The sequence below is a fragment of the Triticum dicoccoides genome, chromosome 2A, assembly GCF_002162155.2.
Source record: "Triticum dicoccoides isolate Atlit2015 ecotype Zavitan chromosome 2A, WEW_v2.0, whole genome shotgun sequence".
In the NCBI taxonomy this organism is placed as follows: domain Eukaryota; kingdom Viridiplantae; phylum Streptophyta; class Magnoliopsida; order Poales; family Poaceae; genus Triticum; species Triticum dicoccoides.
Window position 1 is genome coordinate 55,195,053 of NC_041382.1, and position 6,362 is coordinate 55,201,414.

Below are 6,362 nucleotides of genomic sequence, written 5' to 3' on the forward strand. Positions count from 1 at the left end.
CGCTACGGCCGGCGTCGGCGTGCGGTGGCTTTGATCGATTGGAGGGAGGAGAGGGGCCGGGGGAGGGGCTCACAGCGCGTGAGGGCGAGGTCGAGGTGACGGCGACGGCGACGGCGAGGCGAGGTCGCGATCCAAGGCGACGGCGGCGAGGCGAGGGGACGGCGACGGGCCGGTGCGGCGACCGGGACAGGCCGGCGACGGGGGCGCCGCGGAGTTGACGGGGACGATGCGATGAGGACGGGGGCGCCGCGGAGTCGACGGGGACGGCGCAACAAGGGCGGCAACGGTGTGGGACGGGGCAGCGGCAGAGAGAAGTGGGAGATGAGAAAATGAAATTTTTCGAAATGTTTTCTTATATAGGGGACACCTTTAGTACTGGTTGGAGCCACCAACCGGTACTAAAGGTCTGTTTTGGCCAGGCGAAGCGGCGGGAACCACACCCCCTTTAGTACCGGGTCGTGGCACCAACCGGTACTAAAGCCCCCCCCCCCTTTAGTACTGGTTGGAGCCATGACCCGGTACTAAAGGGTGTGCGCTGCCAGGCGAGGGGCGCAGCAGTTTAGTCCCACCTCGCTAGCCGAGGGGCACTCGCACCTACTTATAAGCCCCGCCATCGCTGCTGTCTCGAGCTCCTCTCTTAAGCAGGCCTTCTGGGCCTACCTCTGCTGTGATGCCCTGTTGGGCCTACTTGGCAAGCGGGCCTGCATCCTGGCCCAACTAGAATTTGGGTTTCTAGTTGTATGCAGGCCGCTGTGGGCCATTAGGTGGGCTTTTTTTCTTATTTTTTTGCTTTATTTATTTTTGTTTTATTTATTTTGAGTTGTTTTTTTGCTGTATTTAGAGTTTCTTTGTGAATATTTTTGCTTTAGGTACAAAAAATTACAAACTTTCTGTTAGTACCGGTAGTTTACAAATTTGAATAGTTTAAATTTTGAATTATTTGAAATTTGTGTGAATCACTAGTTTGTGAATAACTTAACTTTGAAAATAGATTTTTCAGTGATTCCTTTTTTTATGTTTAATATTAGTGTGTTTTATTATTATATTCAATTTGGTAATGCTTAGGTTATTTAAAAAATGAAATGCCTTTGTAACGGATGAGTTTTTGTCCGAAACCCTGATACTTCGAAAGAGATTGTCCATTTTGTACACGAAGTGCATCCAGTTTTTGCGGTAACCCTCTCTACTTTTTTGCACATGCTATGTGGGTGAAATTATGATACCATGCCAACTTTCAACCTTTTTTGAGTTCATTTGAAATGCTTTTCAATTTCAGGGTCATTTAGCTGAAAAAATCAGTAAATGCATGAAAGAATTTGCTTGCACATAAAATTTCTTTGCGTTTCAAATGCCAAAACACATAACTAGCTACCCTAACTATTACAGAGATTCCCTCCTGGGTGTGAAACACAGAAGAAAGTGATGATAGTGAAGCCGATCACATCCCAGATCTTTGGGTGTGAAACTTTTTCTTCGCGTGTGTCCCTTTGCGCCGTAGCCATGGAAAATCTTCATCATTTAACTGGATGCTCGGGTCAATATTCACTGTGAATGGAGCAATTTCATCAAACTTTTCATAATCTCCTGACATGTTTGTCTTGTCATCCACTCCCACGATGTTTCTCTTCCCAGAAAGAACTATGTGCCGCTTTGGCTCATCGTACGATGCATTCGCTTCCTTATCTTTTCTTTTTCTCGGCTTGGTAGACATGTCCTTCACATAGAAAACCTATGCCACATCATTGGCTAGGACGAATGGTTCGTCTGCATACGCAAGATTGTTGAGATCCACTGTTGTCATTCCGTACTGCGGGTCTTTCGTTACCCCGCCTCGTGTCATATTGACCCATTTGCACCGAAACAAAGGGACCTTCAAACCACGTCGATAGTCAAGTTCCCATATGTCCTATATATAACCATAATATGTTTCCTTTCCCGTCTTGATTTCTGCATCAAAGCGGACACCACTGTTATGGTTGGTGCTCTTCTTATCTTGGGCGATCGTGTAAAATGTATTACCATTTATCTCGTACCCTTTGAAAGTCATTATATTCGAAGATGGTAACTGGGACAGCAAGTACAGGTCATCTTCAATAGAGGCGTCATGCATGGTACGTGGCTGCAACCAGCTGGCGAAACTCCTGGTTTGTTCACGTGTAATCCAGTCATCAGACCGCTCCGGGTGTTTGGAGCGTAGCAAATTCTTGTGTTCATCCATATACGGAGCCACCAAGGCGGAATTCTGTAGAACTGTGTAGTGTGCTTCAGTGAGAGAATGTCCGTCCATACATATTATTTGTTCCCCTCCTAGCGTGCCTTTTCCATCCAGTCTGCCCTTATGCTGCGGTTCAGGAACACCAATTAGCTTAAGGTCAGGAATAAAGTCAATACAAAACTCAATGACCTCCTCATTTTCATGGCCCTTGGAGATGCTTCCTTCTGGCCTAGCACGGTTATGAACATATTTCTTTAAGACTCCCATGAACCTCTCAAAGGGGAACATATTGTGTAGAAATACAGGACCCAAAACGTTAATCTCTTCACATAGGTGAACTAGGACGTGCGTCATGATGTTGAAGAAGGATGGTGGGAACACCAACTCGAAACTGACAAGACATTGCACCAAATCATTCTCTAACCTTGGTATGATTTATGGATCGATTACCTTCTGAGAGATTGCATTGAGGAATGCACATAGCTTCACAATGGCTAATCGAACATTTTTCGGTAGAAGCCCCCTCAATGCAACCTCAAGCAGATGCGTCATAATCACGTGGCAGTCATGAGACTTTAGGTTCTGGAACTTTTTCTCTGCCATGTTTATTATTCCCTATATATTCGACGAGAAGCCAGACGGTACCTTAATACTGAGCAGGCATTCAAAGAAGATTTCCTTCTCTTCTTTGGTAAGAGTGTAGCTTGCATCACCCTGATGTATGCCGTCTTTTCCGTGCATACGTTGCTGGTCCTTCCGTGCCTCAGGTGTATCTTTTGTCTTCCCATACACGCCCAAGAAGCCAAGCAGGGTCACACAAAGATTCTTCGTCACGTGCATCACGTCGATTGCGGAGCGGACCTCTAGGTCTTTCCAATAGGGCAGGTCCCAAAATATAGATTTTTTCTTCCACATGGATGCGCGTCCGTCAGCGTCATTCGGAACAGGTTGTCCACCAGGACCCTTTCCAAAGACCACCTTCAAATTTTCGACCATATCATGTATATCAACACCAGTACGGTGGTGAGGCTTCGTCCGGTGATCCGCCTCACCTTTGAAATGCTTGTCGTTCTTTCTTACGGGATGCCTCCTCGGAAGAAATCGACGATGTCCCAGGTACACATTCTTCTTACAATTAGCCAAATATATACTGTCGGTATCGTCCAAACAGTGCGTGCATGCGCGGTATCCCTTGTTTGTCTGTCCTGAAAGGTTACTAAGAGCAGGCCAGTCATTGATGGTCACGAACAGCAACGCCTTTAGGTCAAATTCTTCCTCCATGTGCTCATCCCACGCACGTATACCTGTTCCATTTCACAGTTGTAAGAGTTCTTCAACTAATGGACTTAGGTACACATCAATGTCATTGCTGGGTTTCTTAGGGCCTTGGATGAGCACTGGCATCATAATGAACTTCCGCTTAATGCACAACCAAGGAGGAAGGTTATACAAACATAGAGTCACAGGCCAGGTGCTATGGTTGCTGCTCTGCTCCCCAAAAGGATTAATGCCATCTGCGCTTAGACCAAACCATATGTTCCTTGTGTCATCTGCAAACTCCTTCCTGTACTTTCTTTCGATTTTTCTCCACTGCGACCCGTCAGCGGGTACTCTCAACTTTCCGTCTTTCTTACGGTCTTCTCTGTGCCATCGCATCGCCTTGGCATGCTCTTTGTTTTGGAACAAACGTTTCAACCGTGGTATTATAGGAGCATACCACATCACCTTGGCAGGAATCTTCTTCCTGGGGCGCTCGCCCTCGACATCACCGGGGTCATCGCGGCTGATCTTATAGCGCAATGCACCGCATACTGGGAAAGCGTTCAAATCCTCGTACTCACCGCGGTAGAGGATGCAATCATTAGGGCATGCATGTATCTTCTACACCTCTAAACCTAGAGGGCAGATAGCCTTCTTTGCTTCGTACGTACTCTCGGGCAATTCATTGTCCTTTGGAAGCATATTCTTTATCATTAACAGCAACTTTCCAAATCCCTTGTCAGATACACCATTCTCTTCCTTCCATTGTAGCAATTCCAGTGTGGTGCCCAGCTTTTTCTTGTCACCTACGCAATTCAGGTACAACAATTTTTTGTGATCCTCTAACATGCGCTGCAACTTCTTCTTCTCCAAATCACTTGCGCAGTTTCTCTTTGCATCGGCAATAGCCCAACCTAGATCATCAACGGGCTCATCCAATGCCTCTTCTTCAGCTTCTTCCCACATTGCCGGCTCAGCTTCTTCCCGCATTACCGGCTCAGCTTCTTCCCTCATTGTTGTATCATCGTATTCAGGGAACCCATGGCCAGGATAGCTGTCGTCGTTCTCTTCTTCTTCATTGTCTTCCATCATAACCCCTCTTTCTCCATGCTTGGTCCAAACATTATAGTGGGGCATGAAACCGGACTCAAATAGGTGGACGTGAATGGTTCTTGACGTAGAGTAATTGTGACCATTCTTACAGCCAGCACATGGACAAGGCATAAAACCATCCTCCCACTTGTTTGCCTCAGCCGCAAGCAAAAAAGTACGCACGCCATTAATGAACTCGGGAGAGCATCGGTCATCGTACATCCATTGCCGGCTCATCTTCAATACACAGCACCAAAAACACCAAATTAATAAAATACATAAAGTTCATACATAAAGATCATACAACACTTAAATGCAACAAACAAATAACTCTCTAGCAAAAGAATTTAAATGCAACAACAAATGCAATCAAGATCGCAACTAAGGTAACAATTGATCCAACAGCATAATGATACCAAGCCTCACTATGAATGGCATATTTTCTAATCTTTCTAATCTTCAAGCGCATTTTTTCCATCTTAATCTTGTGATCATCGACGACATCGGCAACATGCAACTCCAATTCCATCTTCTCCCCCTCAATTCTTTTCAATTTTTCCTTGAAATCCTTGTTTTCTCTTTCAACTAAATTTAACCTCTCGACAATAGGGTCGGTTGGAATTTCCGGTTCAACTACCTCCTACATACAAATATCTATGTCAACTTGATGGGCATAATTTGTCATAAACACGAAATGCAATGAATAGTTTTAAAAGAGAATATACCACATCCGAATCATAACCCGGACGAGGGCCGATGGAGACGGATATCAAAACCATGGCACTATGTATAACAAACAACGTATGGGTAAGATAATTATACGAGTAACTATATATCCAAATCACACAAACATTAATTTTTTATATAAAACTTCATGAACAAGGGGCTCACCACAAGGTGGTGCCGGCGACGGGATGTTGCGAGCGATCGACGGTGTTTACGACGGAGATTTAGAAGGTACTAAGTAAACCACACCTACATATGCAAACTAAGTGTTATTTTTGACCTCAAATTTCATATAAATCAAATACTAGCACATTATATAATTCCTCCCAAATTACTAAACTCAAAAATCAATCACTATATAAAGCATTGCACGAGCTAATCTAGCAATGAGAGATGAAGGACAAAGTTGCTAACCTTTGTGATCATTTGAATGGATGGGGGCCTTCAAATCTTGACAAATTTTGGGAAAAATGTGTGATGAGCTTGAGAGGAAGAGGGAAAAGAACAGAGAGGAGAGGGGAAAGGGGAAGAACAAAGCGAGCTCGGGTGGACGAAGGGTCTATGTAGGATGACCTTTAGTACCGGTTCGTGATACGACCCGGTACTAAAGGTGCTGGAAGGGCCCCGGGCTGACAACATCCTGCCACCACTCACTTTAGTACCAGTTCGTGGCACGAACCGGCGCTAAAGGTTCGCCACGAACCGGTACTAATGAGAGCAGCCGGCTAACCGTTGGAACCAGCACTAATGCACACATTAGTGCCGGCTCAAATTCAAACTGGCACTAATGTGCTTCACATTTGACCCTTTTTCTACTAGTGTAAAATGATAGTAACATTGTCCCTTCTCTCTTTTTCTCTCATATATTTTTTTATTTGGGCCCTTTCTCTTTTTTGTGGCCTCTTTTTTTTTATTTGGGCCTTTTCCCTTTTTTATGGCCTCTTTTTTTTATTTTTCGTCCGGAGTCTCATCCCGACTTGTGGGGGAATCATAGTCTCCATCATCCTTTCCTCACTTGGGACAATGCTCTAAAAATGATGATCATCACACTTCTTATTTTTCTTACAAC